General features: G+C 37.0%; 1 long non-coding RNA gene across 1 annotated transcript in view; it reads right to left on the reverse strand.

The window, feature by feature from the left end:
• LOC106973158 (uncharacterized) overlaps window positions 1–23676 on the reverse strand; it is a 196546-nt gene that overhangs the window by 4665 nt on the left and 168205 nt on the right. The gene's annotated exons all lie outside the window — the stretch shown is intronic.

Genomic DNA, 23676 nt, shown 5'->3' on the forward strand with positions numbered 1-23676 from the left:
CACATTGTTCACAGTTTTGTGCCTTTTGTCAGTGGTTCTACAGTTTAAAAGGGCCCAAGAGTAGTGTCAAAGTGCTTCTAGTGCTCCTGAGTGCAAGAAGGCTGTGATGTGCTTAAGGGAGAAAAAAAAATGTGTTAGATAAGCTTCTCTCAGGCATAAGTTGTAGTGTTATTGGCCACGAGGTCAAAGTTACTGAATCAACAGTATATTAAATAAGGTGTCTTTACAGAGAAGCATACATAAAACAAGGTTATTGATCAGTTGATATAATGCTATGACCAGTCATTGGCAGTAAACTAACCATGTATTTTCCCTAGGGGCAATGGTTCAGTATTCACTAATTCAGTGTATATGGCAGCTTTATAAAACACAACATGAGTACAGTATAGACTATAACTGCAACAATGAAAATTAACTGTATATCCAAATCTGCATTAATTCACTCCAAGAATTCCCATTGCTAGCCACTCTAAAAGCATAGTAGGTTTTCATAACAAAACTACTCCTCCAAAGTAAATTTACTTGTTATATAAACTGAAAAATTGATTTAAGGAATCCACCCTTTGATAATAAAGGTGTTGAATATACCTCACCTGAAAGAGAACTGTCAGATAGCAAAAACAAAATTTAGTCTAAGAATGGAGATAAAAGAAAAAATAAAACAAAAACCATTATTGAACTGGGAGTTATCACTCCCTTTTCCACTTCCTGATTTAATTGTCACACCCTCTGAGGGTGCCTGGGTGGCTAAGTCAATTAAGGTTCAGACTCCATTTCGGTTCAGGTCATGATCTCATGATTCATGAGTTCAAGCCCCTTGTCAGGCTCTGCACTGACAGCACCAAGCTCGCTTGGGATTCTCTCTATCCCTCTCTCTTTGCCCCTTCCCTGCTTGTGCTCTCTTTCTCTCAGGATAAATAAACTTTTAAAAAAATTCCAAGCCCTCTATCCCATCAGCCCACCAGATAGCAGAGAGATGACAGGCAACTATCACCAGGCATGAGGTTCTACTGACAAGGAGATCAGAGTCTCTTTGTTTATCTAATCTTCCAGGCCCACAAGAAAAGAGCTCAGTAGACATATACCTCCCTTCCCTTTCATCTTATAGAACAAAAACAGGTGTGGCTTTCTCTACCACCCACCACCAGCTAATGCACCTCAGGATGGGCCCTGGCTCCAGGACAGAAAGAAAAGGTGAGTGACCTAGTGCAAAGAATTAGGAGTATCTAAGACTACCTTCACTTTTAAAACCTAATGCAAGGTCAGAGGGTCCTTAAGACCCTCTCTGGCACCAGTCTCAAGTTTGAGTTTCCCCAAGACCATCCTCAGGTTCAACACAGTGCTAGAAGACTCAGGGAACTCAGCAAAAACCATTATACTCATGGTTATTATTTATTATAGTGAAAGGTTATAGGTCAAAAAGTAGCCAAGGAAAGAGGCACATAGGACAGAAGTCAAGAGTTCCAGGCATGAGCCTCCAGTTGTCCTCTGCCAGTGGAATCATGCAAACAGTGCCTATTTCTCCCAGCAATCATCTCTGACAATACAGAGAGCACAGAGAATTGCCTACCCAGGGAAGACCACCCAAAGTACACCAGAATGTACATTTTTGTTTTATGACATCAATTTCTTTTTTTGGATAAGGAAAAAAGGGATTCCTGCCTCAAGGTTGTTCCTGGGAAAAATCAGAATGACTATGGGATCCCAGCCACCTCTGGGTTACAAGCAAATAAATGGACAAACTTCCCTTTCCCAAACAACTGCAAATTATAAAGGAGGAAATCAATAAAAAAATCATCTGGCTTATCAGGCTTATTGTCTGATTGTTTAATTATCTTGTTACAATCAGGAGTTTAATACCTGGAGTGAAAGCTCAAAATCATACCTTTTTGTACTAGTTTTCTAGGGCTTTTATATATAACACAATAACACAGAGTGGGTGGCTTAAACAACAGAAATTTATTTCTCACAATTCTAGACACAAAGTCCAAGATCAAGGTGCCAGCAGGGCTGGTTTCTTCTGAGACCTCTCTCTGGCTTGTAGATGGCTGTCTTCTCCCTATGTCCTCACAGGGTCTTCCCTCTATGTGTGTCTGTGTCCTAATCTCTTTTTCTCATAAGGACACCAATCATGTTAAATTTATGTCCTTTATAATGACCTCATTTTAACTTAGTTACCTCTTTAAAGACCTAATCTCCAAATACGTCACCCTCTGAGGTACTGGGGGTTAAGATTTCAACATACAAATTTGGAGGTGGAAGTGGGGGTCAATTTAGTACTTGATACTTTTTACAATTAATGAATACAAAGCTGGTATTAGAACTTTATGACAGGGCATCTAAGAATGGGATTAATGGCTAAAAGCCTTAGTGATTCTGGCCTGGAGCATGGCTTACATGTCTTAGAAGTAATTTAAGAAGTTGACCTAAGAGAATCCAATCAATGGAAAGTAAATCTTTCAATTATGTTATTGTCTACATAGATTCTATATTTTCTTTCCTAAAGATATTTAACTTTTTTTATATGGACACAATAATATACTTACTACTGATTAATCTGCACCATGTGTGGACTCAGGATTTGACTCTTGGTAATGTTCGGTCCAACATTTTGTAAAGTAACAAAACTACAAAACTACCTTTTTTTTTTTTTTTTTTTTTGCTTTTGTGTTAAGAGTACCTGTCTCAGGGATCAACTCCATAAGGCATTATCTTTTTCTCATAAATATCGTTTTATTAACTTATCCTCACAACAGACATTTTCTTTATTTTCTTACGGTAATCATCTTAGGAAAAAGTGTTTGCCAGTATTTGATAGCTATTTGTTAATAAAATTTTAATTCTGATGCTTACCATAAAATGTTTAATATCATTTAATATTGTTATTGAGAATGACATCAGATAACACTAAAATAAAAATTACTCATATTTGCTTCAACTGTGGACATTCTGAATTTTTTCACCTAAAAAAGTCTCATGAGATTTGTATTCCCATCTGATAAGTGAGAGTCATGATCACATGTGACGGAGTCATTACTCAGACCTCTGATGCTGGTTAAAAACAGTCTCTCAAATAGGCTCTGTTGCTTTTCCTGGTGTCTTGGCTGCACTGTACTACATCTACAACACTGCAGGTGTCTTTCATTCACTGCAGAGCAGTTTGTGCCATTGAATAACAGCACGTGTGCATGTTCCACTTTCTATGCAGCTTTGACAGTTGGTTCCCTTTTGCATCTCCATTCTGTCCCCTGGTGAATTTGATACCACATTAAGAAAGCACCCTACTATTGCTCACTCTTCAACAATAACAGCAGCTAACATTTGTCAGGATACACTAGGTTTCAGTTACGCTTCTTTCTGTGAAATGCATTCTCTTGCCTACAACATTCTCTTCTAGCCCACATCAAGGATCCCTTTGATTAGGACTTCCAAATTGCTATTTTCAACAATGATGTCTCTGAGTTCCAAACCAGTTTCTTCAAGTCCTTACTCAAATTCAGCAAGAACAAAACTCAACTTTCAATGAATTCACCTTCCCTACCATTTCTCTATTTACAATAATCCTTTGTTGCATCGAAGTCCCAATCATTATATACTCAATATCTCGGAATCATCTTCAACTCTCCGTTATCCCTCTTATTTGATTAGCTAGCAATTTCAACCCATGTCTCTCTTAAAAATTTTTATTATTTGTATCTATTCCTACATCTCTATCCCAATAGATTAACACACCAAGGCAATAACTCTTTCTTTAAGTTTAGGTAACACCCTCATCACTCTTCATGTATGTATTCTCTTCATTTATCGGTGTTTACTATGCACTTCTACCCAAATAATCATCCTAATGTACAACTCTTATCATGCTATGTATTTCCAAAATAAAATAGCTTTAGGATATACATGATAAAGTCCAACATTTATCTTAGTTTTCAGTGCCTTGTATGACCTGATCCTATTTGCTGTAGTTTCTTTTGAAGACCTCTTAAGTAAGAGGGAAAGGAAGAGAAGAAAGGATAAAAAGGAAAGGGAAGGAAAATGTAAAAGGAAAGGTGGAAGAAGAGAGGAAAATGGAAAAGAATATCTTTGTTGGAAATGACAGCCACCAACTTCAAAATAAATTAACCACAAAAATGAAATCATTGACACATATAACTAGGAATGTAAGAGCTGAATTTGGCTTTTGAATAGTTGGATCCAGGGTCCTACATGATATCATTAGTACACTGTGTTTCTATTTCACAGCCCTGTTTTCCTCAGTATCTGCTTTATTCTCAGTCAAGTTTTCTGTAAAAAGATGGAAATGATCTAAACCAGTTTAGCAAGCCTATTTAGATAGCATTGGCTTACCTTACATCTTGTCCCCAACTCTGAAGCAATCACAGTGACCAAGGACAAATGATATGGTCATTAATCTGACTTGAAATATATCCTCTTCCTTAGAGTTAGCCAGTGTGAGCCCCACCCGAACAAAATGGACGGAGAGTCGGGGAGAGGAAACTCTTCAAAAAGATTGTGGTGTGACATAACACATGTATGTAAGAACTAAATTTGTAAAAGTTAGTGAGAATACTTACCAATATGGAATTGCCAATTCTACTAATCATCCATTGGTGAGATCTTGTCAACTTAATTCAGTTTCCTTTTTACTTTACTTTCTTTCACTCACTCACACTCACACACACACAACAAACACAAAATAGGCATCGAATTTATGCCACCAGCTGCTCCAAAAAAAACAAGATCCTCAAATGAACCTTGACAAAGTACTTCCAAAATTACAAATGACAAATGTGTATGGAGTTAAGCATGGGCCTTACATTGAAGTTCCCCACAATATTAATTTATATATGTATAGAGCTATGGATTTTAAAGAACTCTCATGTTAAAGCTTTTTTTTTCTTTCCGTTTTTTTTCTTTGTTGCTACTTATTAAACTTACATCTTAATGAAACGAAGATGTTAGTTGAAAGTTGCTCTAAGCACAATGATGTTTTCAGGAGAAAACTATATGACTTTTCAATTGCTTGTACTTATCAGTTTCTTTTTCTTTACTTTCTCTTTTTTTCTTTTGGGCAGAAGGTTTATGCAGAGCTAGAATAAATAATCCTAAAATTTGTGTGGAACCACAGAAGACCCCAAACAGCCAAAGCAATCTTGAAAAAGAAAAGCAAAGCTGAAAGCATCACATTTCCGGACTTCAAGTTATATTACAAAGCTCTAGTGATCCAGACAGTATGGTAATGGCACAAAAACGGATACATAGATCAATAGAACAGAAGAGAAAACCCAGAAATTGACCCACAACTATATGGTCGATTAATCTTTAACAAAGCAGGAGGGAATACCAATGGAAAAAAAGACAGTCTCTTTAGCAAATGGTGATGGGAAAACTATACAGCAACATGCAAAAGAATGAAACTGGACCACTTTCTTACACCATACAGAAAAGTAAGTTCAAAATGTATGAAACACTTAAATGTGAGACAGGAAACCATTAAAATCCTAGAAGAGAACACAGGCACTAACTTCTTCGACCTCGGCCTGAGCAACTTCTTTCTAGATAGGTCTCCTGAGGCAAGAGAAACAAGGGCAAAAATAAACTATTGGAACTACATCAAAATAAAAAAAAAATGTGCATAGCAAAGGAAACAATTTAAAAAAATAAAAGGTAACTTTCATGTAAGGCCTTTTTTTAAATACAGTTTCAAGTTTTTATTTAAATTCCAGTTAGTTAACATACAGTGTAATATTAGTTTCAGATGTAGGATTTAATGTCATCACTTACATACAACACCCAGTGCTCATCACAAGTGTCCTCCTTAATACCCATCACCCATTTAACCCATCCTCCCACCACCTCCCTTCCAGCAGCCCTCAGTTTGTTCTCCATAGTTAAGAGTCTGTTTTATGGTTTGCCCTCTCCCTTTTTCCCCCACTATGTTCATTTATTTGGTTTCTTAAATTCCACATATGAGTGAAATCATATGGTATTTGTTTTTCTCTGACTTACTTCACTTAGCATAATAATCTCTAGCTCCATCCATGTTGTTGCAAATGGCAAGATTTCGTTCTTTATGGTTGAGTAATATTCCACTATATATACTCTATCCTCTTTATCCTTTCACCTGTTGATGGACATTTGGGCTCATGGATTTGAAGAACAAATATTGTTAAAATGTCTATACTACCCAACATCTACACATTTAACACAATTACTATCAAAATACCAACAGCATTTTTCACAGAAGCCAGGACAAAAAATCCTAACATTTGTATGGAACCACAAAAGACCCCAAATAACCAAAGCGATCTTGAAAAAGAAAAGCAATGCTGGAAGCATCACAATTCCAGACTTCAAACTATGTTACAAAGCTCTAGTGTTCAAGATAGTATGGTGCCAGCACAAAAACAGACACACAGATCAATAGAAAGCCCAGAAATGGACCCACAACTGTGTGTTCAACTAATCTTTGACAAAACAGGAAAGAATATCTAATGGAAAAAAGATAGCCCCTACAGCAAAAGGTGTTGGGAAAACTGGACAGCAACATGCAAAAGAATAAAACTGGACCACTCTCCTACACCATACAGAAAAGTAAATTTGAAATGGATGAAAGGCCTAAATGTGACACAGAAAACCATTAAAATCCTAGAGGAAAGCATAGGCAGTAACCTCTTTCACATCGGCCTTAGCAACTTCTTTCTAGATATGTCTCCAGAGGCAACGGAAACAGAAGGAAAAATGAACTATTTAGACTTCATCAAGATAAAAGTCTTCTGCACAATGAAGGAAACAATCAACAAAACTAAAAGGCAACCTTTGGAATGGAAGAAGATATTTGTAAATGACCTATCTGATGAAGGGTTAATATCCAAATATATAAAGAATTATCAAACTCAACACCCAAAAAACACATAATCCAGTTTTAAAATGGGCAGAAGACATCAATTTTTTCAAAGAAAACATCCAGATGGCTAACAGACATGAAAAGATGCTCAAAATTACTCATCATCAGGGAAATACAAATCAAAACTACAATGATATCACTTCACACCTGTCAGAATGGCTAAAATTAATACCACAGGAAACAATAGATGATGGTGGGGATGTGGAGAAAGGGCAAATCTCTTACACCGTTGGTGGGAATGCGAACTGGTGCAGCCACTCTGGAAAACAGTGAGGAGTTTCCTCAAAAAGCTAAAAATAGAACTACCCTACAATCCAGCAATTGCACTACTAGGGATTTACCCAAAGGATACAAAAATACTGATTGGAAGGGACACATGCACCCTGATGTTTATAGCAGCATTATCAACAATAGCCAATCATATTAAATCCTAGGTGATCTGAATAACACCACCATGAAATACAGTTTTTCATTTTACACACAATGCATTCATTTCTCAGGAGACAGTAAAAGATAGTCCCCTGAAAACTTCTCAGTTGTCATGTAGAATTGGTCATTTCCTCCAGCTCTATTCTCATTCTTTCCAGTAAAGTTCCTTGTGAAGAAGGCATATGGAGGTGCCTCAGTACTGCCTCTGCCAGAGCTCATTTTTTAAGGGGTTGACAATTGTTCAGAGAGCACTGTATTTCCTCTTTGTTCTCCTGCCCAATGAGAAAATAAATTCCCATTGATCCCACCTCCACCCAAAGAATAGCCCAACTTCTTCCAAAATTATTTCTGCTTCTCCTTCCAATCATATGTCCTTCCGAGTTTTATAGTCAACCCACTGGGAAGCCAAAATCAAACCCAACCAACTGAGAAACATAAAAGTTCTTGTAACGAAGAATAAGAAAAATGCTAATCTCTGCACTATTATTCCAAATACTTTTCTAAAACATAATTTAGCTAATAAACTTTAATTCTCCTATGGCAGTGGCTATTTGTGTTTTGTTTGTTTGTTAATGTTTTTATTTATTTTTGAGACAGAGACAGAGCATGAGCAGGGGAGGGGCAGAGAGAGAGAGAGACAGAGAGAGACAGAGAGAGAGAGAGAGAGAGAGACAGAATCTGAAGAAGGCTCCAGGCTCTGACCTTCAGCACAGAGCCCAACACGGGGCTCGACCTCACAGACCGTGAGATCATGACCTGAGCTGAAGTTGGCCGTTTAAATGACTGAGCCACCCAGGCACTCCTGGCAGTGGCTATTTGTAATATTCAGGAGCACATTCTATAGTTTTAATGTTTTCAACAAGCGTAACTTTGACATTTTAAAAGGTATAAATTCAAAGAAATAATGTAAAACTATGGAAATCCCTGTTTTTTTAATTCTTCTTCCATAATATTTCATAGTTGACTATACACAGTAGCTACTTTAAAATGTTTTCCTGGGGCACCTGGATGGCTCAGTCAGTTGACTGTCACAGTCTCACAGTGAGGTCACAGTCTCACAGTGTATGGGTTTGAGCCCCGTGTCGGCCTCTGTGCTGATGCCTCAGAGCCTGGCACCTGCTTTGGATTCTGTGTCTCCCTCTCTCTCTACCTCTCCCCCACTTTGGTTCTCTCTCTCTCTCTCAAAAATAAATACATAAATAAAATGCTTTCTTAAAATTAATTAAAGCATTGTCTTTGGAGATCCAAAATGCCAAACTTGCTAGAGAAAAACTTCTTTAATTCAGATCTCATTAATTCAGATTGCTCTTTCAATTAAGAACTAAATTGTCTACCTTAGTTCTACTAATAAGAAATGTGACATGACAATTATATAATGTAATCATAACAGATATGAATTGAGTGCTGATTGGCAGTGCCAGGAATTACACTGTTTTATAGTATCTTATTAAATCTTTATAATGAATGTAAGTAATTCATCTGTTCTTTACAGATGCAAAAACTAAATTTCAAAGAGAAACTAACAAGGTGGTATCTATAGTGGTTAGAACCTAGCTACAAACACCAGGCTCTTATTCAACACACTATACTCTTTCTCCTTCTAGGAGGTAATCACTTCTTGTAAGAGTGCATTAATTTGGTAATTTTTTTTTTAATTTTTTTTTCAGCGTTTATTTATTTTTGGGACAGAGAGAGACAGAGCATGAACGGGGGAGGGGCAGAGAGAGAGGGAGACACAGAATTGGAAACAGGCTCCAGGCTCTGAGCCATCAGCCCAGAGCCTGACGCGGGGCTCTAACTCACGGACCACGAGATCGTGACCTGGCTGAAGTAGGACGCTTAACCGACTGCGCCACCCAGGCGCCCCTGGTAATTTTTTTTATACATACCTTCAAGTAAAGCATCTTAGCAAGCAATATTTTGACAGCATATTTTATCATGTACATCTATAAGTAATTAAATACATTTCTTTCTTGAGTTTTTTTAAATATATCTTGTCATGAGTTGCTGAGACTTTCCTAGACCCCTCTACTAAATTTACTACCAGTTAGTATGTTTACACTCTGCATTCCATACCCATGACCCTCATTCTCATTACTCATAATTTCTAATTCAATATTTGCTGCCATTTCAGTTTTCAAGAGTCCTATTAAATTCTTTGAATATCAGAGTTACATTTGTTGGGAAACACATTTGTTAGTCTCAGATTTTAATAATTAAGATAAATTGCTGTAGAGAGAGGTAGGAAACTAATCTTTCCTATAAATCCAGGAATATTGAATTTCCCACAAAAGCCTTATTCTAATAATCTCATCTTTCCTGTAATGCTATTTCCCTAGTGGGAAGATCAGGTCAATGTGTTCCACAATTTTTGGACAACTTTGTATTTTGGATCAGAAATGTATGGCAGTGAACAGCTGTGGAGAAAATAGAATGCAGTGTGCTGAATAAACACAGGCCAATTCACACTGAAATTAACTCTCACTGTTTTAGCACAACAACCATACAAACTATATGCTTCTAGTCTTTGTTGTAACTCAATCCTGCCTATATAGGCTACATTAGAGATGCCCTGATGGTATTTACTTCTATGTCAACAATCAGTTGGCTAGAATCTCTCCTAGATATTTCAATTTCATCAACTTCAAAGACCATTTGTCTTCTGTGCCCAGTACAGACAAAAACAAGAGTCCTTCCCAGACAGCTGTGCCTAAGGGCCATGCAAAAGTGAGTGGTAGTCCAAGGCATGTATTTATGGAAAAAATTCCTAAATACTAGAACAAATCCAATACTTCTCTCTCCTGCCCCGTCCATCTGTCACCTTTCCCAAGTATGGAACAGCTCACTGTAAGTGGACGATATGTTCCCAGCTGCGGCTGACTCATATCATGACTATGAATCCAAATCAGCATCTTCCCAGTGTGGGAAAAATCTGAACTTAATCAATTCCCCATGTAGAAGGCACTTCCAATTTGTCTCATCCTCTCTGGAGAACAAGAAAGTCACCTAACTTGGAAGATTTGGTGACCTAAACTCATCCAACTAAGATGTGGAATAAAGGACAAAAATTGTTGGTGAATCTCTTACTAGAATGTTCAAAGAAAAAGAAAACCAAACAAACAGAGAACAACAATGAAACCATGGAATCTAGTCAAGAAAACTGAAGTCATGGTAAAGTACAAAAATGAATAAATGAAAAAACAAAATCCTAAAAACCCTTTCTCCTCTCAGCCAGCAATTTTCCATAGCAACCTATTCCAATCACAAATCAAAGTGTTGCTGAAAGACCAGAGCTATTGAAAGCATTTTCATCATCCAGCACAAATGTTTTTATGTTAAATGTGCTATCAAACACCCCGGACTGACTATGTGGGCCACACCATTGAATGAGATAAGGTAATTGCAGCTGCATATCAGGTCAAAAGCTGCTGCTCAATGCAAAGGCATTCAAAATTAAAACCCCTAGAAATTTTTTCAATCATAAAATATTTGAGACATACAAAAAGTCTAGGATATAATATAATCAGCACTCATTTACGCATATGTTTATCCTCCATGAGCTTAAGAAATAAAACATTAAATCTCAGTTTAAGTCTCCAACGTGTCCCACCCTGGCAGCACTACCTTTTTCTCCACATAGCTTATCATTATCCTAAATTTCGTGTTTGTCTTTCTCAAAAATGTCTTTGTATTTTTACTACATGTGTCTCAAAACAACATAATTGTTTTCTATATTTAAAACTTTAAATTGTATAATTATGTCTGCATCCTTCCTATATAAACATTATGTGAGATTTATTCATGATGATATAGGGTTCTTGTTTATTCTGTTATAGCATTTCATTGAACATATATGTAACAATTCATTTGCCCATTTCTCTAGTGATGGAATTAAGGTTGTTTCTATTGTTTTCTATTACCAACAGTGCCATTTTGAAAATTTTTGTACATTTACCTTTGTGTATATTACTGAGTGTTTCTTTAGTGCAGGATCAGAAACCATGCCTGTGGGCCAAATCTGGCCTGCCATCTGTTTTCGTCAATAAAGTTTTATTGGAATACAACCATGCTTCATTGTTTATACATTGTCTATAGGTGCCTTCACACTACAGTGGTGGAGTTGAGTAGTTGTGTGACAGAATCTGAATTTCTGTCAGATGGTTTGCAAATCTGAAAATATTTATTATCTTGTCTTTTACAGAAAAACTTTGCCCACCTCCACGTTAGGATATAAATTTAACAGTGACATGTTTGAGTCAAAGGCTACACGAGTATTCAATTTCACCAAATGTTGCTAAATGTTCCCCAAAGTTATGTACCAATTTAAACTCTCCTCAATAATATAAAAACATCCCCATCTTTACTGCTTCTCATCCTCACCAGTACTTGAAATCTCAAAAATTTCCAAATTATGTCCATTTATTTTGTGGTTCCATTTCAAATATCCTGGAGTTGTTAGAATGGTTCACATCTATATTTGTGTATAACACATTTCAGAGTAATAATTGAAATGATAGAGCAATGACATAATTCCATCCCAAGGTCAGGCTGAGGCATAAAAGTGCCAAAGGACACCTTCCATTTGGTTCCAAAGAGTTCCTCTTCCCCAAACCCTACATCCCCTTCTCTTTCATGACACCTCTACCCGAATCACACTATCTCTAAAGACCTGGATCTGGTCTGGATCATGTATACCACGTTCTTCTATAGCTCCTAATTTACTATCTGAATATAATTTCCTGAAATTACTAGCTGAAATAATTTCCTACTCTTTCTCTTCACAGACATATTGTACTGCTAATCATAGTCCCAAAGGTTTCTCTTGAGTGGAGAGAAGAAAGGAAAGAAGCCCTACTGTTTTCAGTATGAGACACCTGGTCTCCACATTGCACAACCTGAGGGCAGCCTGCCAGCTAGGCAGAAGCAAGAATATGGGGAAAAAAAAAAAAAAAGGAAAGATTCATCTGTGCCTCTGTCTGCTCCAAGGGTGATACTCCTTGTCTAGGCACCTCTGGGATTATCTGATTTTGTTCATGTTCTTTGATGGAAAAAATATTACCTTTTTATTTTTTATCTTCCCAGGGCCCCTGATATTGTTCTGGAACACAAGAGTTGATTTAAGAGTATAGATTTTATTTCATTTAAAATTAGTTGGCTACGGTAAAGCAAAAACTCTTCCTTGTGGATATTTCTCTAATTTGCATGGGTAAATGAGACAAGGAAGTAGCATGGGATGATTATTGGAACAAACCCAGAGCACTGAAATCCCAAATTATGCCTCAGTTTGATAGTAAAGGCTATTGATATAAGTGATTTTAAGGAGGGGAAAGGGCAAGTGCAAGAGAAAAGGGAAAAGTCATTTGAGGAAGAAGAGAGGAAATCATGATGAAGGAAGAGAAAAGCAGCATGAAGAAAGGTTGAAAAAGAGGGTCATTTAATAAAAGATATGATAAATGATTAGCCCAATTCCAGCCACAGTAAACTACAAGTTGGGCTGTCATAATACAGGTACATGTGTTGATACTTAGAGGATAGGAAGCAGGGACTTCCTACCCTGGGGGTGACTAATTCAGGGCAGTGTAACTCAAAACCTTGTCAAGTATGAACTTCCCAGAAAGGCAAGGCAGAAGCAGTTGCTGGTGTGCTATGAGGCCATTCTGTGGCAGACAGCCATGGCCATGATATGCCTTGGGACTAACTCAATGATTTTCCTTTTGAACACTCTATGATTGGGTACAGAATCATCTGAGGCCATTAGTTTTGTTCCCGAAGATTTTGTCCTTCATTACTGGCAAACTCCACCATTACTATCTTTTTTTCAATCAGACTAGTTGTCTTATAAAAATTTGCAGTTTTTAAGCTTTATCTGAGCATGCATTCATTCTCCAGGCAACATGTGTCCCACAAATATTTATTGAGGGTAAACTCAATACACAAATTACTGAGAATATAATTTTTTTTTTTAGAGAGAGAGAGAGGGAGAGCAAGCATGCTCCAGCAGGGGAGAGGGGTAGAGGGAGAGGGAGGGAGGGAGACAGAGACAGAGACAGAGACAGAGAGAGAGAGAGAGAGAGAGAGAGAGAGAGAGAGAATCTTAAGCAGTCTCCATGCTCAGTGCAGAGACCCAGATGGGGCTTGATCCCATGACCTTGGAGTCATGACCTAAGCTGAAATTAAGAGTCAGACACTCAACTGACTGAGCCACCCAGGCACCCCTAGAATACAAAATTTTAAAGAGACAGAGTCTCTGCCCTCAAAACCCTTACAGACATTTAAGTCACATAATGGATAGAAGAAGGACATGAACCAAGTGTCCAGAGCAGAAAATTGGGGGCAATGAACTGTGCCTGAGGGAGTTAAGGAATAGTTTTCACTAGATTTGAGCTGAATTTTGAAGAATGGTCAAGAGGAAGAAGGACAGTCTAGGTAGATGGACCAACATATGCAATGCACAACAATGTGGGAACACATGACATGTTTAGGGGAAATATTTTGAAATAATCACTACTAAGGGATGTGAAGTCTCAGCCTCATGTCCTTGAAGTCTAAGCACAAGTACCTGTGGAAATGTCAGCAAGTTGAGAATGGATTAGGGACAGAGAGCGAGGTATGAGCCAGCTAAGGAACTGTGACATTATTCTCTAGAGCCCTGCACATCTCACTAACTTGAATTTAATTAAAGTGAATTGACATCTAACTTTCAGCTAAGCACATGATTTAGTCTCATGACAGTTTTTGGCCAAAGTGAAAAAAAAATGGGTTCTTTGATGGCACATTTGATGTATCAATGAAGATGATGATCATCTTCAGATATTGGAAGCACTGTCAGGTAGAAGAGAGATTTCACATTTTATGCCCAGATCCAGATGAAGGCCTAGAACCAATAAATGAAAGTTACAGGAATGCAGACTATTGCTCTGGGTCAGAAAAAAAGAAAAATAAAGGTCTATGCAGTATTTAATTCATTACTAACAAATCTATTAATGCAAAACAATTATGTTAATGGGAAAAGGAACTGTTTCATTATGCAAGTGTTCTTTGGCAAAAGTTTTCAGTTTTATCATAGCTTGGTAGTGATACATTTTGGTTTGATTTTTTTTCTCACTTCATAAAACTTCAAAGAATGACATTTTTTAAGAACCCCAAGTAATGCATTTTAGTATTATTTAAATGACTTGCTCTAATAAATGACAATCTCTGTATACTTCAAAGCAGTGTTAGACTGGAGAATAACATTTTCTTCTTAGCTCACAAATATATATTAAAGAGTTAAGAGGAGAAACACAATCAAAAGATAAAGAAAGGTTGAGAACAGGAATGCAAAGCAAGAAATAATCAATATGCAAAATGGAAAGTAACAGGTTCCACACATGTTACAATAAGGACAGGGAGGCCATAAGCAATTAATGCTTCCTGTGTTTGCACAGAGCTAGAAGCTGGGAAGCTGGTTCCCCATATTGTCTGGGGCCTTGCCCTCAGACCATGCTGTGCCCATCTCCTGCTAGGAACAGAGAGAGGGCAAGAATAAGATGTACAATACCTTTTTGAAAAATACATTTTGATGGATATTGGTGACCATTAAGACTGAGTAAGTGCAAAATGTTGCAGATGACAAAGACTAACCTACTGTCCAAAGCAGATTAGAATTCTTTTAAGAAAAAGAGAGTATGTATATTAGTCTGCTAATGCTGTCATAACACATCATAACAAAATACTTCTAAGTGTCTTGAAAAACAGAAACCTATTTTTTCACAATTCTGAAGGCTAGAAGTCTAAGACCAAGTTGTCAACAGGATTGGTTTCTTGCCTTTTTCTTTGGCTTGCAGATGGCTACCTTCTCACTATATCCTCACATTGACTTTCCTATGTGTTTACACATCCCTGGTGTCTCTCCCTCTTTTTATAAAGACACAACTCCTATTGGATTAGGACCCCACTCTTATGGCCTTAATTAACTTTAATTACCTCCTTAAACATCCTTTCTCCAAATACAATCATATTGGGGGTTCCCATTTCAACATATGGATTTTTTTGGGACATAATTCAGTCCATAACAATATTTAACACCCAAGACGTCAGGCCCAAACAAAAGACAGTAATACCTGCATTACTGTTCCAAAGATTTAACTCTAGCCTCTACTTTGCATGCCTTGTGGCATCTTGCTGACCTCTGAAACCCTACTTTTGCCATTTAAGAATTGTCAAAAATAACAATTTCTTGACTTTATACTTAGACTCGGCTTTTCAACTCTTGCCTGCAGAACTCTGAATTCTATTCAAGGACCTTCTATCAACTGGTTTCTAACACAAACACTTCATCCCCTTAACTCTTTTTTGTTTGTGCCCAAGTAGGAGCCTTTCCTACAAAGTGACTTGAGCATGGTTGTCTTCCTCCCCAACCCCATCCATATGTATTTCCCCCTCAGGCTTCTGAGCAGACCTTACCTGCCAGTCCAGCTTCTCAATGGAGCTTAAAATATCTGCCAGCAAGTGTTCCTCTACCTACCAAACTGCAAGGTTTGAGTCAGAGACTTGTGCCTTGTTCATATTCAATTACTTGAGGACTACCATAGTGCTTAGACAAGTAGCAATTTTCTGAAAAATGGTTTTTGAATAAATGACAAAGAACAAATCAATTTTCCAAAGAAAATACATGAGGAAGAAGGCTAGATATTTGACAGTGAGTCTGGGATTTTTGTTTGTTTTAGAAAGGAGAATACATGTCCACATGCACTGATACTCTTAACAACCAGACCTGCACTTTGCCTGGCTGACACACAAAAGGAAAAGGGAAGAATAAGTAAAGGGTTGTAGTAAGAGTTATACTACCGGTGTTTCATTCCTTCACTCAACCAGCATTTATTGAGCACCAGCTACAATCTAGGAACTACACCGCCCTTACAGATTCAAAGAGGAATCCAGTTCTTGTACTTCTTGAGGTCATGATTTGTATGGCTAACAGATATAAATAAACAGAATTATAATACAGAATTTTATTTATATGCCACCTCATTCTACAAAAATAAATGAGAAAGTTTACAAAAGCTCATTAAATGCTGAAGTACAAATTAAAAGTCGAGAGTCAGAGAAAAGGAAAATCTCACATAAATGCAGCTCAGTCAGGACTCTGTAGCTGTAGGTGCTAGAAGTGAGCAAAAAATTGTACCCAAACTACATAGTGGCTAAAAAAACATTCAGTTTTAAGATTTGTGGTAAGAAACATAACTCATCCTTATGAGTTATGAGTTATGTATTACCTGTAAGAAATTTCTTTCTGTGTTTGTATGATGGGAACACTGTGGAGATTTCTAAGTCAACAGGACATAGTAAGTACATACCTGAAATCCTCACTTGCACTCAAGTAAACTAGAAATACTAAATAAAATATATTAAACTACTTATATTTATGTACATAGTGTGGATGAAAGGAATACTGAGAAATACCCAGATGCCAGAAATGTAGTCATTTTGAGCTGAAGTCTGGCAACTCATGGTAAAGAGGCAGATCCTGGGAGTGAACAGAGCCATAGAGTGTGTATGTTAACGCCAACCTGAGGATAAGAGTCAGAATTACCTGTCTTACCCCTGTGGTGAAAAACTGGTTGGTCTTCAAGCAAGAGAACAGGACTTGATAAGCAAATCATCTATTCAAGCCATGTGATTCCAGAATCTTGGATATGTGTCACATGATTGCAGAGGCCTAGTTAACACTATCTAAGTCCAAAAAATCCAGAGTCAAACACAAACTTAAGAACTTGCTCAGGGATATTTAAAGCCCCTAAGGAAAGCTAAAAAGGGAAATCTCCACAATCCAGGGTATCCGTGAGTGAGCTCAAAGAGAAGATAATGCCCTAGGAAAATGAGCTCACAGAGAAGAATGGTAAAACATATGACAATGTCTGCATCAAGATAATAGACAACAGACATAACTCACCGCAAAGAAATAAGAGAATGAGTAAGGGATGCTTAAATGAGTACATTTTAAGTCTTCCAAGATATAAAGAAATCTTTTGTGAAACAGAAAGTTATAAAATGGTACACTGATATTAAAAAACTCAATAGACAAGGCACCTAGGGGGCTCAGTCCATTAAACACCCGACTTTTGATTTTGGCTCAGGTCACGATCTTATGGTTTGTGAGATTGAACCCTGAGTGGGGCTCTGCACTGAGTGTGGAGCCTGCTTCAGATTCTCTCTTTCTCCCTCTCCACCTCCCCCACTCATGCATGCAAGAGCACTCTCTCTCTCCCTCACTCTCAATATAAAAATGAAATTTTTAAAAAAGCTCAATAGAAGAAATATTAAAAGCAATTGAAAATAGAATATGAAGAGAAACCTAAGGACTTTTTTTTTCAGAATGAAACAGAAAAAAATAATTGAATAGGAAAAAAATTAGATTTCATTAAGAGAAATGAAAGGAAGTATGAGAAGGTGCGAAACACTTCTAAGAGGCATTCCAGATAAAGAATAAAATCGAGTCTCTCCTCAATATTTACAAAGATAATAGTTGGGAATTTTCCAGAAGTGAAGAAAGATTTGAGTCTTCGTTTTTAAAACGCCAATTAAATACATTGGTGTGCAATGTAGTGATATTGCAGAATATCAGATTTAGAAAGAAATTTTCCATTTCCCAGAGAGGAAAAAAAAAATTGCATCCACTGAATAACAGCGGGGGGTGGGGCAGGTGAAGCACACAAATTAAATATACCAGTAATGGGGCGCCTGGGTGGCGCAGTCGGTTAAGCGTCCGACTTCAGCCAGGTCACGATCTGCGGTCCGTGAGTTTGAGCCCCGCCTCGGGCTCTGGGCTGATGGCTCAGAGCCTGGAGCCTGTTTCCGATTCTGTGTCTCCCTCTCTCTCTGCCCCTCCCCCATTCATGCTCTGTCTCTCTGTCCCAAAAATAAATAAACGTTTGAAAAAAAAAAATTAAAAATAAATAAATAAATAAATAAATATACCAGTAATGAAAAGGGGTAACGTTATACATAATTTTGATTTGACAAAATAATACAGGTGTATTAGAATATTTAATGTCACCAAATATTAAAATTTGATAAAATGGAAAATCTTCTAGGAAATGTCGAACTACCAGTACTGAACAATCAGTAATTTAAAAAACCTCAACCGGTCAATATTTACTAAAGAAATCCAACATTAGTATATCCTTTCCCCCAAAGCCAGAACCATATAACTTTATTAAACTTAAAAGCACAGATAATTCCTATCTTATATAAATTCTTCAAGAAAATAAGAGAAAAAAAAATGCTGATTTTTATGACGTTAGTATATTTATGCCAAATCAAGACAGTTCAAGAAAATAAGAAACGAATCTCATTGTGAACATAAATGCAACAATTATAAAAAAGTATTAGCTAAGCAAGTCTAACTTTGTATCTAAATATATGTAGCTTTATATAACAAAATACAACATGACCAAATAGACTTGTAAGAATAGTTCATCATTAGAAAATGTAGGGGAAAATAGAGATTTAAAAACTCACAAGAAAAGCATAAAGGACAAGATATATACATTTGGCCATATCAAATGATCATAAGATGATCATTGCAATGGATTTTTGTAAGACACAATAAAAATGCAACAATACTTATTCATGATTCAAAGAAAGAAATAAGCCCTGGTAAGTAGGGATAGAAGAAAACTTCCATAAGAAGAGCTTTAGAAAACAGCAAACATCTTATGTAGAGACAAACTTTAGAAGCATCCTTTTTTTTTTTTAATCTTTAAAAAATTTTTACTGTTTATTTTTGAGAGAGAGCGAGAGATCGTGCGCGAGTGAGCAGGGGAGGGGCAGAGAGAGAGGGAGACACAGAATCCGAAGCAGGTTCCAGGCTCTGAGCTGTCAGCACAGAGCCGGACGCAGCTCTTGAGTCCACAAGTCATGAGATTGTGACCTGAGCCAAAGTCAGATGCTTAACTGACTGAGCCACCCAGGTACCCCTAGAAGCATTCTCATGAAATTAAGAATGAGATAATTTTCATTATGTAGTAAAATTTATGTGCAGAATTGAGAAAACATCTCATCTCAAGCAATAGTAATATGATATACTCTATTTTGCTAAGTTTTATACATAGTCTTATAAATTGTTCAGAATTAAAATATTGGACAAATGCTAATGCTACCATTTTTCTCATTTACATATATAAAGCTAATTTTCCTCATCTATAAGAATTTAAATAGCTATCCTATCCAATGCAAAAGAAAAGCAAATAGGAGATCTAAAGATTAGAAAAGAAAAAATAAAACTATCATTTATAGATGATATAATTTACTACATAAAAAAATCCAAGAAAAACAAAACGTAATGATTTAAAGTGAAGAAGCTAATTCAGCAAAGCTGCTGGATTCAAAGTGATATTCCAACACTAATATTTATTTTTACACTTTATAACTCATTAGAAGTTAATGGGGGAAAAATCCCATTCAAAATACTAACAAAAAGAAGTTACTCAGTTTTCCTGGGTCTCTCTCATGTATGCAGGAAGTATACATGTCATTAAACTTTTGTTCATTTTTCTGTTTAAAAAAAGTAACACAAACTCAAAAGTATGCAATTAAAACTGCCTAAAATACACAAGAGATTTTTAAGCTTAAAAAATGCAGTTATTATACTGAAAGCGTCAAGGAGAATTAAGTTATTAGAAAAAACAAGCCATGTTCATAGATAAGATTCAACTTTAAAAAAAAAGTTCTTTCTCTCCTTAAATTTATAAATTAAATTTAATGTAATTCCAATCAAAATCCCTACAGGAATTTGCATATTGATTACAACATTTGCTTTGGAAAGCTAGATGAATACAAGATTGAGTCAAGTTTTCATAAAGCTAAATTTGTTGGGGCTCCTGGGTGGCTCAGTTGGTTAAGTGCCCAACTCTTCATTTCTGCTCAGGTCGTGATCTCATGGGTACCTGGGATCAAGTCCCATGTTGAGGTCTGAATGTATAGTGTGAGCCTACTTGGGATTCTCTTCCTTTCTCTCTGCCCCTTCCCTGCACTCTCACTCTCTCTCTCTCTCTCTCTCTCTCTCTCAAAACAAACATTTTAAAAAATCCTAAATTTGTTGATACTAATATTGCAAGATTATCCTTACAACATTTTTAGTACAAAAAGTTCATTCTGTTATAAAAATTATGACTTCTCTTAATGTTAATGGTGGCTATGGGTTTTTAAATATTTACACCTAGCAAAATCAAGTCAGCAAACCTGTGTGCATCCCCAATTTTTGTTTTTCTGAAATTTCACTCATCGCTGACATCCCAAAATCTGAGAATCTACTCTGTACCTCAGCTGTTCCAAGCAGATCACAGCTACAGACTGAATTTTCACACTCTTAAGTACTTAACTAATCACTCATTCATTTTAACACTTTCAATAGATGAATGCTGGAGTGGGGGGGAGGGTTGGTTTGAGGCATAGAAGTCAGTTAGTTTGACTTAATTCCACAGTAAGACCTTTAAAAAATGTCTGCCATTGTTCCCAAGGGCATGGCAATAGATGTAGATCGATTATCATAAATCCATCATCACCGAGAAAAACAACTCAGGGGATGGGTCAAAAACCTCATCTTTGAGAATGACAGCACCTGAGTACAGTACTAAGTGATCTGACCAGGCAAGAATGCGGAAGATCAGACGAAGATCAGTAAAGGTCTAGAGCCCACTTCAAGTAGCTTACGAAGTGGCTGTGACAAACAGGAATGGAAGGAGCTTGAATTCTAAAATGGAATTTACACTTAACTCTGACTCACTCTCATTGTATCTAAATTTAAGTTTATAGTTTAGAAGTAGATGTCTGTGTGATGTTTAAAAGTTTAAATGCTTTTTAAGTTACATAAAAAAAGTGTCGGACACCTGGGTGGCTCAGTTATTAAGCATCTGGCGTCAGCTGGGGTCATGACATCACGGTTTGTGAGTTCAAGTCCCACATCTGGTGAGATGGAGCCCTGCTTCTCTCTCTCACTCTCTCTCTCTCTCTCTCTTCCTCTCTCTCTGCCCCTTGTGGAATTCTCTGTCTCTGCCTGTCTCTCATTTGCACCCTCTCTCTCTCAAAAAAAAAAAAAAAGTTGAACAACCGTAGAAGGTGAAAAACTGGTCCTTCAGTTGTGTAAATATAAAGTGATTTTTAAAAATCAACTGATAATATCATTGGAGATTATTTTGACTTTTTTTTACGTTTATTGAGTCCTAACATGTTGACAATAAGCATTTGTATGGCACAAGTCCTCATATTTTGGGGTCATATTTTAGATTTCTGCCCATTGACATGTTGCTGTGAACTTCCAGTTATAAACCTTGAGATATTTTGTTTCAACCTTTCTCACTTTGCTGGTGAACAACAGACCCAAGAGGGTATGTGCCTGTTCTATAGTCACACAGGTAGTTAGGCCAGAACCAAGGCCACCTGGCTCTCAGCCCAGCGCCGCACTACCTACACCATTTTGCTTCTCATAGATGATCTTTTAAGAGGATAGAAATTATTCCCACTCAAGAAGAGTACTCTTCATCAGTCAGCAACCAGGGCCCACTGAATCTAAGTTTGAAAAGGACAACAAACGTTAATAATCAGGAACTAACTACTGTATTTTTATCAGTATTTCTACTGATAAAGCAAGAAATACTATGTTCCACTTAGAAAAGCTTTCCTAACCTAACAGTAGAATGAGATAACATTTGAAATAACATCTGAAGTTTGCTTTACATGGCAAACCATGCTCAAAATACTCTAAATTTACCTATAACATTTTCTGTTCACTTAATATAAAGGGTTTATATGAGATTTTAAGATGACCAATTCTATCATATTCTACAGTAATAAGTACTTGTTTTATTTACTCTACACTTAGGATTTTCAAGTAGCCCTGTATTTCCTGTGTATAATTTCTTCTGGTTGCAAATCCTGCACTTGAGGAAGCATCAGGTACTGCTAATTCCCTAATCTCTCCTGATTCTATCAACTAGAAGTCCCAAATTTGAACGCTTTTTAGGGACTAAGCAAAAATGTAAACATGCCAAATGATGATTTAAAGTGGTAAGGGCACCTGAGTGGCTCAGTCAGTTAAGCATCTGACTCTTGGTTTTGGTTCAGGCCATGATATTGCAGTTCGTGGGATGGAGCCCCATATCAGGCTTGTGCTGACAGCATGGAGCCTGCTTGGGATTCTCTCGCCCTCTCTCTCTCTCTCTCTGCCCCTCCACTGCTCATGCACGTGTGAGCTCTCTCTCACTCAAAGTAAGTAAACTAAAAAAAAAAAAAAGTTTTTTTCGTAAATAAAGTGGTGAGGAATTGATGAACAGGAGAGCTCATGTCTTTGTTTTCATTCTACATGGATTTTGAAAGCATGTAGAATTCAAGCAGGAGTTTGAGTTTCTGTGAGCACTTAGTTAAAATCCTAAGGAAAAAGGGGAGGGAAACTGAGATAGTCCTCTAGAAATGGAAGGCCCTGCTTCTTTAATTTAGGGCTCCTGTCAAGTGTAGAGTCAAATTCTCACTAAGGTGGCACAATTCACACCACACTGTCTCCATAAGGATAAAGCTCAGGTTGTCTCAGTAGCTCAGTGCTTTTATCCCCAAACCATCACTCTTTTGGCCCAGTGTTGACCAATGATGACCAAAACTTGTTTTTAAACCACTTACAGTCCTTTTCCTACACTTTATTTTGCCTGGGAAAACCCCTTCATTCACTGTCTTTACCTAAGAGATTATTCTAAACTTCTATCATTAAAAAAAGAAAAAATGACAATATGTATAAGTAGGTGAGCCAAAGAAAAGTAATCTGTGTAATAAAACTGACGTAGTCAGAACATTTCTGACATTCTCCAACCATAAACTCCACTAAACTAATCTACAAGAGGAAAAAAAAAATCAGTATCACAGAAGTAATGGTCAAGTACTTTTTCCTTTGTTCTTGAATAGATGTTTCCCTAAATACTCAATGAATCCCTCAGAGTGACAATGTCTCAGAGAGACTCTCTGAAGCATAAGCTACAAGCCTGGGACCAAAATATCATTCCACCAAGAACAAGAGATTTTAAAATGGATCAAAACCTAGTTCAGAATGAGAGGGCAATTTGAGAATTGAAGGCAGTCAACTCAAGGAGACTGAACTTCTTCCCTGAGGCCCTGCCTAATGATGTTGTTTTGGGGCTTTCAAATAGGCCCTGCTGTTCTTATAGCTGTATTTACTACAGAAGTTTCTATGACACCAGGCTCAAATTCACAAGTTTCACGTGCTTTGTACTCCAGGCCAATAGACAGTAAGCTTGAAAAAGAGAAGGAAAGGCAGAATGAGGTGATATCTGATGGGAAAAACAGAAAATGTC

The sequence above is a fragment of the Acinonyx jubatus genome, chromosome A1, assembly GCF_027475565.1.
Source record: "Acinonyx jubatus isolate Ajub_Pintada_27869175 chromosome A1, VMU_Ajub_asm_v1.0, whole genome shotgun sequence".
Taxonomy (NCBI): Eukaryota; Metazoa; Chordata; class Mammalia; order Carnivora; family Felidae; genus Acinonyx; species Acinonyx jubatus.